A 12,505-nucleotide genomic window follows, 5' to 3' on the forward strand; every position below is an offset into this window, starting at 1 on the left:
GCGAGTAGCATTATAAAATGTTATAAACAGAGTTTTAAATGTTTGAACATTAGCACTGGAAATGAAAGTTAGATAACATTAGAAGTTTTTTTTGTTAAACTACTTGAGGGATACGCTTGAAAATTTCATTTGAGGTACAATTATCAGGCTCCATTGTAAAAACCTAGGATTGGAATTTTAGTATAGCCTGTTATTATTTTCTGACCTAGGAATATTTTGAGGATTCTTTTTAAATAAAGGATAGGGTAAGTTAAAATGTTCTCGTGAAGTAACAGAAGTTATAAAATACAAGTTAAAGTGTGATGACTGATGAGGTCAAGTTTGGCCTGGTTCTCCAAGCTCTCCGGATACCTACGAGAATTTTCTCCGACCGTCTATAGCCGGTTACCCAAAAGTCCCTGTTCATCTTTCTGCTGGCTTCTATTCTGTCAGAACTTACAGTTGGGTCGCTTTGTCTCAGGTAAAATACCCGCTACAAGAAATGAATCTATTAATGTACAAACAGTGAATCACAGATGTCCTTGGGGAATGGATATTTTTTTTTTCTTTTTTTTTTTTCTGATTCGAGGAATGGATCTTAACTATGTGTCAAAATTAGATGGAGACATTTGTCGCACCAAATAGTCGTTGCGGATTAAATAAAAACTCTGTATTATTTGTGTAAATTAAAATTATTTATTGTATTATTTAATTGATTGGTTTGAACAATTGAACCTCACATTTTAATTTTGATCGAATGTTGGTATTTAATTTGAAAAGTATTAAGAGTGTGGATTAAACAATTTCTTTTTTGGATACCCCATCATACTCATTTATAATTTTTTTATGGTAATAATTAAAAATACACTCGAACAACTGGTCTCGTTGGGATCCATAAGTAGTACACACGTATTAATTCGAAGTTATAAATTCAAAGTTTTTTTTTAAATTTTAATGTCGATGGCTTCATGCAATAAATTTAATGTGTTGGTCGTTTTCATTTCTTAATATTGCACAAGTGAATTTTAAATTTTATGACTTATAATATGATTGTACCCTGACAAGTACAAACTTGATGTACTTCTGGGTTCAAAATATAATATTATTTAATTGACGAAATAAAAAAGGATGCATAATGGGGCATAGAAAATTAGACAATTGATCCCCTTACCTATTAGTAATCAGGTCAATTTATTATATTTTTGCCGACTAGTAATCATAAAACATCATATATTTGGTGCTCATTTTATTAATATTATTTTTCACCGTAGAAACACAAGATGACATTAGCTACTCGAACAACATTATGATATATTATAACATATTATTATTTATCCAACATTTAGAAGCTTTATCAGAAAATGACACTGCTTAAAGATTAGTTAATTCATTCATTTTTTTTTTTTTGCAATTTAAAATTGCAATAATTTTTATTGTAGATCCATTTTAATTAAACAATTTTCGTCAGTGTATCTTTTTTATGGTTTAATTTTCATTTACAAATTTCCTTATAATATTATTTCCCACAAAAAGACTATTTTATGTAATTGTTCGTTCGGAAACATATAAGCTTTTAATACCTAGATGTACTCAATCCAGTTGTAAGCTTACAACAGAAGTTGGATATAGCTGGGTGTCGAATCCACAGGACGGTATGAGAATTACCAAACTCTTACTTATTTATAGAAATTCTAGAAGTCTGCAAAAGATGATTTTGAGGTATTTCGTATCCTAACAATTCAATAACAATGTTCAAAGCAATAAAATGGTTTTTGGTTTGGTTTTAAATATTAATAAAAAAGGGGTTCCTAGGGTTTATAACTTCATCTTAGCTTAGCCTTAAGGTGCCCAATCCGTGCACTCTCATGCACGGGTCGTGTGTAATGTGCACGGACCGTGTACTCTCATACACGGTCCGTGTGGCCCTCAAGTTAATACAGTAGCTACTGGTTTCTGTGTTGTTCCTTTGTGCAGGATTCTATTGACCATACATGAGTCCCTAAACCTCAACTCTCGTTTGTTGGCTTAATTACTTAGTACATAACTCAATTTCTGTCCTCTTAGGGGTTCTTAAACCCCCAACTCTCATTTGTTGGCTTAATTAACCTAAGTTACTTGTTGGTTTACTAAAGATAACCTCAATCTCTCAGCGTGAGGAAAGTTTTGCCACTCGGTTATTACTTGGTTTCACCTCTAGGTTCACAAACCTACCCCATACACTTAGTTTGGTTAATTGAATATTAGGGCTTTTAACTACCATCTAAATGTGGCCATTCATCTAACGGATAAACCAATCAATTCAAACAAATTTAACTAAGCAACAAAATACTACACAACAAGCAAGCACAAAATTCAACACAAATTCCAATAACTAGCAAGTAAAACAAAGCATTCTACTACATCATAACCCTAGAAACAAAAGTTTTTAGCCTAACATAGTTAAAAAGCAAATAAAACAGATAACAATGATAAAGTTCATCACAAAATTCTAAGAAAAATGAAAATTCATCGCAAAATTCGCGTTTTCCTCCTCTCCTCTTCTTCTCTAAGCTTAGCTGTCTTTTCCAAACCCTAGGTTTTGTCCTTGGCTCCAGAATGGTCTCTCTATTGCCTAGAATCTCACTTTTAAACCTTCCATTCACGACCTTCCCCAGCTGGCCTCTATTTCCATCTTTGATTATGTTTTTGGAAATGCCATACACGGTCCGTATGCATGGGTGCACGGACCGTGTGCCTGGGTCCTGGTGAGGTGGATTGTGCACGGTCGTGTGTCTTCAATCTGTGGTCAGGCAGAGGGTATACGGTCCGCATGCAGATGGTGCACGGTCCGTGTATAGCTCTTCGGACTCCAAGTTCTTCCTTAGTTTCGCCCGTTTCCTGCAAAATAAGAACAAAAGCGCAGTAGTACCACATCCTATAGATATTTAATGAAATAAACACGATTTCAGAGTTTTAGGCACAAGTTTTAATGCAAAGTACAGTCGGAATATAGACAAAATAGCGAGATATCAGTAATACCTTTCTCACTTGCAATAATTACACACCAACAACACATTTGTAAAACAAAAAATCTTTACTAAGATTAGCTTATTAGGGCTATTTTTAGAAGTTGAATAACAGAATAAGTCAGAAAATTAAGCATACAACCAAGGGAGGTCTACACTTTACTAACTGGTCAAGTGATATCTCTTTTTTTTCTTTTTTAAATTGCACTAATTCGAGCAGTAAAATTTTCGTTTTTCAACCCGGTCTATAAAGCAAATTCAAATTGACCACCATACTTTTATGGAAAAATAATCATTATGATCCCCATATTTCACAAAACAGGAGACTCATCATACTTTTATGTCTTAGTTTATGTACATAGAGTGGAAAAAATGGTACTGCGAAGCCGGTTCGGTCATGGAACAGTACGGTTACAGTACAAAATGGTACGGCACGCGTATCAGTTACGTATTGTAACTCGTACGTCTCTTGACGTGATCATCTTTAGAAAATTTGACACGACACGTGATCACATGAATCACATGTAATTAGAATCATTAAATCCTGATAAAATAGTGAGTCTTAAATAAACTAACCTAAATTGTGATCAAATGGTCATGCAAATCATGTTTGGTCACAATATGTTTGAGCACAACGTGACTCACGTGGCGTGATCATTCGTGTACCGTGATCACCTCTTAACATTTTAGTCATGACATGTCATAGCACGAGCTAAAAATTACGGCATGTTAATCACGACATGACACGACACTGCATAGCACGACACGGCACGTTTTTTCCACTCTACTTGTACATAACTTTTACTTTTTATAAGAGTTGTTGGCCTACGACAAGAGTTGTCCATATTTTCTTACTTTTTATATTATGACACATATAAACACATCAAATTAGTTCAAAAATTAGCGAATTTAACCTCAAAACTACCATATTGGTTCTAAATAAAGAATTTAAATTATCAATCTTAATACATTTCACTTGTCAAATATTTATTTTATAAATAAACTTTTACATTTTATTGTTAATCAATCAAGTGGTTCAAAATGTTAAAATAGATTCACAAAAAATAATTAATTTCACCTTCTTCATCTCGGAATTCAAAATGTTTAAAATATGCATCCTTTGAAAGTCGACCAGAACTCCAGAAGAGTTCTGATATCAAATTCACGAGCTTCTTTGGATATAGTGGCACACATAAATTACGAATACACACTTATATAAGGGTGCCCGTGCAAAATATCCGAAGGTGAAAAGAGGCATCACGCATTCACGCTTTATGGGTGCGTGCGAGCGGGAAATGGGAAGGTAGAAATGGCGAGAGCGAATCGTCTTTGGAGAGTGGAATTTGTATCCTCTGCATTAACTCAAAAGGGAATCTTTTAGGTTAATAAATCATGATCATTCGATATGTTTTAAGATTCGTGTAGACTAAATCCGCACTAATATTAAGGGGCCTCCTATATCATAAACAGGGTATGGATTGGCTCCGTTTAAAATTAGACGGTTGAGATTCATTAACTCAAAAGATTCATTTTGAGTTAATGCAGAGGATACGCGTTCTGGAGAGTGGGGGTGGGGCCCGCAGGTGAGTCGGATGAAAGCGACGTAGGCCATACCAGCGGGTTTGGCCCAAATGGACCATACACCTGGCGCAAAACGCCGAAAATGCTAAATTGGACGGGCCCAAGATGCCAGATGCTGACGTGTTCCGTGAAACGGTTTCTTCCGGGACCACCGCATCCTATTTTTTGATTAACTGATTAACTGTGACTACATCCATGTGGCCCATCCGTAGAACAGTGAGTCAGTGAGACATCGACCAGGTGTCCAGGTTTATTTTCTTAATTTCTTTTATTTGGCGGGGTTTCCTCAAACATTTGTTATTTTTTTTTAATTATAATAGACCAGTTTCTTTTGATATTTTCGCTTATAAAATTCTCAAGTGACATTTGAAATTTTTGCAACGCTATTGCTTGTAGATTGTATCTGACTATTGGTTCCTAAAAAGGTAACAAACTTTTTTAAATGACATTTGACAAATGGTGATGCATGACTAGGAGAGCAACTGGTGCAGTCCAGCGACTTTGGTACTCTCTTAATTTATGAACAGAATAAAAATAAAAAATTGGCTGATTAAAAATATGTTACCACATGTAACCAATAACAAACAAACACAGCTATTGGTGAAGTATTGTATTCTATGTTTGCTAGTTAATTGCTAGATTTCAATAACTTAAAGGGGCAGGACTGATAGTTATTTAATTAAAATATTCTCTTTCTTTCAATGGATAGTCTACAATGGCACAAATAATTTCTTTTGTCCCTGGTTATCAATTTATTCATTCATTTATGTATTTGTTTTTTTAGTAAGAACCAGAAATATTTAAATTTGATGAGCTAAGTTTCAAGGTTTTTTTGGATTAACTTCAAATAACAAACTCAAATTGTTAAAGTTGATATATTTTATGAGTGATGCACTTACATGCACACTTTATAAAACTTTTTACTTAATTTAAAATCAAATTATGCGTTTAAAAAATAATAAAAATGAATGCATTAAAATTGATTATATGTATTTGTTTTGTATGGTTTGTCCATCTTGCGGTGAAGTTTTGTTATTAAAATTAAATTACAGTAAAGTGCCCAATTTCATGTTTTTTTCCAGGGTACAAAACTGTCAATATTAACCTAAAAGGAAAAAAGAAAAGAACTTAATTTGCTTCTGCTGTTCTAATGTGATACAATAAGGGATGCATCAGGCATCAATTTCTCTGTATATTGACTTCAGTTGAGAAGCAAAGCAATAATTTTATTTTAATAATTGATAAATAGCTGTCTCTGGCACCAATTATTGGAAGCGCCTTTGCCTTCTATAATCAAAGAGGAAAGAGTATCTCATAATTTATATCAGTACATTTGCAATAAAAAATTGTAATTTCCAGCCAGGACCAACTATTTTAATCACATGATGACGTGTCCAGGGGAACCGCTTGCTCCCTCCTAGGTGGTCCCACATCCGGTCGTTTCCTTGCCGATTTTTTTTTTAAAATACCCAAAAAAAAAAATTATTTTATTAAAAATAACCAGGTTTTGAGTTGAATCTTAAAAATACACAGGTCGCAGATTTTTTCTGCGGCCCGGATTTTTTATTCTGGGCCGCAGAAAAAATTTGCGCCCCGATTTTTTTTTTTTTTAGATTTTTTTTATTCGGAGCGCAGATTTTTTCTGCGGCCCTGATTTTTTTTGTTTTTTAGAGTTTGGAGAAAGAAAATATTCATGGTTTGATTTTTTTTTAATAATAGATGTGTATGTATATATAATATAATATATGTATGTATATGTATATGTATATGTATATGTATATGTATATGTATATGTATATGTATATGTATATGTATATGTATATGTATATGTATATGTATATGTATATGTATATGGAGATGGGCTATGGTGCATTGCAATGCATAGGCTATGGTGTGCATTGGACCATAAATCACCGATTCAAAGTCCAAATGACCGATCCAAACCGTTCATCTTGTTCTCCATATTAATATGTGTTTGGAGACCAAATTTTACATTTTTTGGAATTTTTTTACTATTTATTAAGCCACTTTGAAAATCGCTGATCCAACGGTGGCTTCTGATTTTACTGTTCCAAACAGTCACCGTTGGATCAGCGATTTTCAAAGTGGCTTAATAAATAGTAAAAAAATTCCAAAAAATGTAAAATTTGGTCTCCAAGCACATATTAATATGGAGAACAAGATGAACGGTTTGGATCGGTCATTTGGACTTTGAATCGGTGATTTATGGTCCAATGCACACCATGGCCTATGCATTGCAATGCACCATAGCCCATCTCTATGTATATGTATATGTATATGTATATGTATATGTATATGTATATGTGTATATGTGTATATAATATATGTGTATATGTGTATATAATATATGTATAACTCATTTTTTTTATAATATATGTCTAATATATGTATATGTATATAATATTTATGAATATGTATATATAAATATACATATATATGTATATAATATTTATGTAGAGTTAGGCTAATATGACACTAGTGTTATATCAAACTAAATAACACCACATCTTAAACCCTTAGATCTGCTTTAAGATTCGTACTATCCGCTTTTACTGTTCAAGCACTTCATTTTGTACGAATCTTAAAGCAGATCTAAGGGTTTAAGATGTGGTGTTATTTAGTTTGATATAACACTAGTGTCATATTAGCCTAACTCATTTATGTATATGTATATGTATGTAATATTTATGTATATGTGTGTGTGTGTGTATATATATATATATATAGAGTTAGGCTAGGGTGTTATGGATAGCATAGTGGCCTCCCGTGCTACGGCTCAATATTCAAGTTTTCAAAATCCAAACGATCGATCCGAACCGTTCATCTTATTCTCCATATTAATATCTGCTTGGATACCAAATTTTATAATTTTCTGAATTTTTTTACTATTTATTAAGCCACTTTGAAAATCGCTAATCCAACGATTTTACTGTTTTGTGCAGCCACCGTTGGATCAACAATTTTGTAAAATACTTAATAAATAGTAAAAAAATTCAGAAAAATGTAAAATTTGGTCTCCAAGCAGATATTAATATGGAGAATAAGATGAACGGTTCGGATCGACCGTTTGGATTTTGAAAACTCGAATATTGAGCCGTAGCATAGAGGCCTCTATGCTATCCATAGCACCCCAGCCTAACTCTATATATATATATATATATATAGAGAGAGAGAGAGAGAGATGGGCTATGGTGCATTGCAATGCATGAACCCCCTTATGCATTGCACTATAAATCACGGATTTAAAGTTCAAATGACCGATCCGAACCGTTAGATGTTTAATCCATATTGAAATGTGCTTGGAGACCAAATTTTATATTTTTTAGAATTTTTTTACTATTTATTAAGCATTTTTTAAAATTGTTGTTTTGCTGTGAACAGTAAAATTTTCTGGACCATCAGATTAGCGACTTTCAAAATTGCTTAATAAATAGTAAACAAATTCCAAAAAATGTAAAATTTGGTTCCCAAGCACGTATTAATATAAAGAACAAGATGAACGGTTCGGATCAGTCATTTGGACTTTAAATCCGTAATTTATATTGCAATGCATAAGGGGTTCATGCATTGCAATGCACCATAGCCCATCTCTCTCTCTCTCTCTCTATATATATAGGAATATGCTAGCATGCTATGCATAGCATAGAGCCCCTCCATGCAACGCCTCGGATTTCGACTTTTTAAAATCCTAACGGTCGATCCGAACTGTTCATCTTGTTCTCCATATTAATATGTGTTTGGGGACCAAATTTTACATTTTTTGGAATTTTTTTACTATTTCTTTAGATTTATTGAAAATCACTATTTTTTTATGGTCCAGATTTACTGAAAACAGCGATTTTCAATAAATCTAAAGAAATAGTAAAAAAATTCCAAAAAAATATAAAATTTGGTCCCAAAATACATATAATATGGAGAACAAGATGAACGGTTCGGATCGACCGTTAGGATTTTGAAAAGCCGAAATTCAAAGCGTTGCATGGATGGGCTCTATGCTATGCATAGCATGCTAGCATATTCCTATATATATATATATATATATATATAGAGTACGGCTAACGCGCTTCCTCTAGCATATGGGCCGAAATGCTTCCGGTGGAAATTTGAAATTTCAGAATCCAAAAAGTCGATCTGAACCGTTCATCTTCTTCTCCATATTAATATCTGCTTGGAGACCAAATTTTACATTTTTCTGATTTTTTTTACTATTTATTAAGCCACTTTGAAAATCGCTGATCCAATGGTTTTACTGTTTTGTTAAGCCACCGTTGGATCAGCGATTTTCAAAGTGGCTTAATAAATAGTAAAAAATTTCAGAAAAATGTAAAATTTGGTCTCCAAGCAGATATTAATATGGAGAAGGAGATGAACGGTTCAGATCGACTTTTTGGATTTTGAAATTTCAAATTTCCACCGGAAGCATTTCGGCCCATATGCTAGAGGAAGCGCGTTAGCCGTACTCTATATATATATATATATATATATAGAGAGAGAGAGAGAGAGAGAGAGAGATAGGCTAATGTGCTTTCGGTAGCATATGGGTTGAAATACACACGGTCCAAATTTGAAATTTCAAAATTCAAAAAGTCGATCTGAACCGTTCATCTTGTTCTCCATATTAATATGTGCTTGGAGACCAAATTTTACATTTTTCTGAATTTTTTTACTATTTATTAAGCCACTTGAAAAATTGCTAATCCAATGGTGGCTTAACAAAACAGTAAAACCGTTGGATTAACGATTTTCAAAGTGGCTTAATAAATAGTAAAAAAATTAAGAAAAATGTAAAATTTGGTCTCCAAGCACATATTAATATGAGGAACAAGATGAACAGTTCAGATCGACTTTTTGAATTTTAAAATTTCAAATTTGGACCGTGTGTATTTCGGCCCATATGCTACCGAAAGCACATTAGCCTATCTCTCTATATATATATATACATATATACACACACACATATATACACATATACATATACATATATATATACACATATACATATACATATATATACACACATACACATATACATATATACACACACATATACATATACATATACACATGCATATACATATACATATACATATACATATACATATACATATACATATACATATACATATACATATACATATACATATACAGATACACATACACATACACATATACATATACACATACACATACACATACACATACACATACACATACACATATACATATACATATACATAAATATTATATACATATACATATATATACATATACATATACATAAATATTATATACATATACATATACATATACATATATATACATATACATATACATATACATAAATATTATATACATATATATATGGGAATATGCTAGCATGTTATGCATAGCATAGAGCCCCTCCATGCAACGCTTTGGATTTTGACTTTTCAAAATCCTAACGGTCGATCTGAACGGTTCATCTTGTTCTCCATATTAATATGTGTTTGGGGACCAAATTTTTATATTTTTTGGAATTTTATTTACTATTTCTTTAGATTTATTGAAAATCGCTATTTTCAGCAAATCTGGACCATAAAAAAACAGCGATTTTCAATAAATCTAAGGAAATAGTAAAAAAATTCTAAAAAATGTAAAATTTGGTCTCCAAATACATATTAATATGGAGAACAAGATGAACGGTTCGGATCGACCGTTAGGATTTTAAAAAGTCAAAATCCAAAGCGTTGCATGGAGGGGCTCTATGCTATGCATAACATGCTAGCATATTCCCATAAATATGTATATTTATATATACATATACATAAATATTATATACATATTAAGAAAATTCTTCACCACCATCATATAGACATTGTAGGAATACAAGAAACTAAAAAAAAGTCCTTTTCTTCTAGACTATTAAATTCCTTCAGTTCTTCTATAACTAATTGGATCTCCAAAAGTTCAAATGGTGCCTCAGGAGGTCTTTTGCTAGGACTATTTTGGATTCTAGATACTTGGATCAAAGACTATTCCATAACAGTCCATGTCAAAAACAAAGCTGAAAACTTTGAATGGTTTCTTACTATAGTCTATGGTCCAGTACAATCCAATTTGAGGAGGCCTTTTCTATCTGAATTACAATCCATCAAAAGATTAGCCCCCCCTGCTTGGATTATTTTTGGAGATTTCAATTTAATTAGAAAAAGAACAGAACGTCAAGGACCTTCCTATAATTTCATTCTCAGCAACAGATTCAATAATCTCATCAATGACCTGCACTTAATTGAATGTCCCTTAACAGATAGGAAATTTACATGGGCAAGATCATTAACCTCTCCTTCTAAGGCATTACTTGATAGATTTCTCTGCACACATGAATGGTTTACACATTACTCTCATTCTATAGTCACTTCACTGCCACGAATTTATTCAGACCATAATCCACTCATTTTACATACTGATTCCTTAGCTACCTACATAGGCAAAACAATTAGATTTGAAAAATCTTGGATTAACCAAGATGGATTTGCTGAATTAATCATCTCATGGTGGACAAGTTTTCCATTAGAACCTGACTTAGGAAACTCTTGGAAATTCAAACTCCAATTCTTACGACAAAAATTAAGAGGATGGAATGCAAATTTCCAAGGTCAAAAGAGAAGACAGAAAACTGATCTCTTAGAACAATTAGAACACTTTGAGCACCTTAATGATTCAAATCTCCTCACACCAGATGACCACTCTCAATGGAGAGATTGTCAAACCACCTTATATAAAATATATAACGATGAAGAATTACATTGGCAACAAAGGGCAAAGCTTAAATGGTTTTTAGAGGGTGATAATTGTTGGGTTTTCGTGAACGGTTCAAACCCATTTAATTAGCTTAAGCTGCGGAAAGAGTAAAACAAAAATTTTTACATCTAACTTAAGCTACGGATTAAATGAATCAAGAAGATTCGTTTAATCCTATTTACAGATCTACTCCATAATTGATTTCCTAAAGCATTAAATCTATTTACAAATTAAATAGATTAATATAACAATTTATACCTTGATTCCAAATCTCAGTTGGAATGCAGACCGAGCGAGTAGAGCCTCACCAGGGATGGAATCGACTCGCAGTATCACACGTGTGATACCTCTATTGGTTATCCACCAGGACTAACCGGAGAGCGATTTACTTCTTCTGCCAGAAATACCGTAAACCGCGGAATTCTGCAGAAACACTATTCACCGAAATAGGGACAGATTAAATATATTTAAGACTCCAAGTTATTCAGTTTCACTTAAAAAGCAAAACACGAAATACCGCAGAGTTTGCAAAAATATATTTTTCCGAATCTCGTAATAACCGAAATCAGGGAAGAGAGAAAAACCGATTAACAAAGTAATCAGATTAACATGTGAATTAGCAAATTTTCTCTCTACCCTCACCCCTCTATTTATAGTGTTTTGAGGAGGTTCGCAAAAGACCAAAATACCCCTCAAAACAAATCTATTTACCAAAAGCCCTTGACACCCCATCCTTTAATATGTGAAAAGACCAAAATACCCCTTCCACACCCTTCCACACTCTTCTCCATGCTTCTACACCCCTAAGGTGTCATGCAAGGTGGCATAGGTGTGAAATGACCATTTTGCCCTTGGCCCATTAAGGCTTTGATTTTGGGCTTTGACTTTGGGCCTTTAATTTTAATTAAGGCTTTGATTATTTTGGGCTTTTAAACCCATAATTCAAATCCATAATTAACAATTAAAATTCCAAATCATATATATATAATTGTCATGTACAATTATATTTCTTTTCGGTTATTGTTCGGTAACTTTTATACAACGTAACGTGTACGTTTATAAATTAACCGTTGTTTCTGCTTGTCATTCTAAATGACATTTATAATTTAATTATATCACGTATAATTAATTATAACCAT

The sequence above is a fragment of the Carex rostrata genome, chromosome 15 (genome assembly GCF_964058835.1).
Source record: "Carex rostrata chromosome 15, lpCarRost1.2, whole genome shotgun sequence".
NCBI lineage: Eukaryota > Viridiplantae > Streptophyta > Magnoliopsida > Poales > Cyperaceae > Carex > Carex rostrata.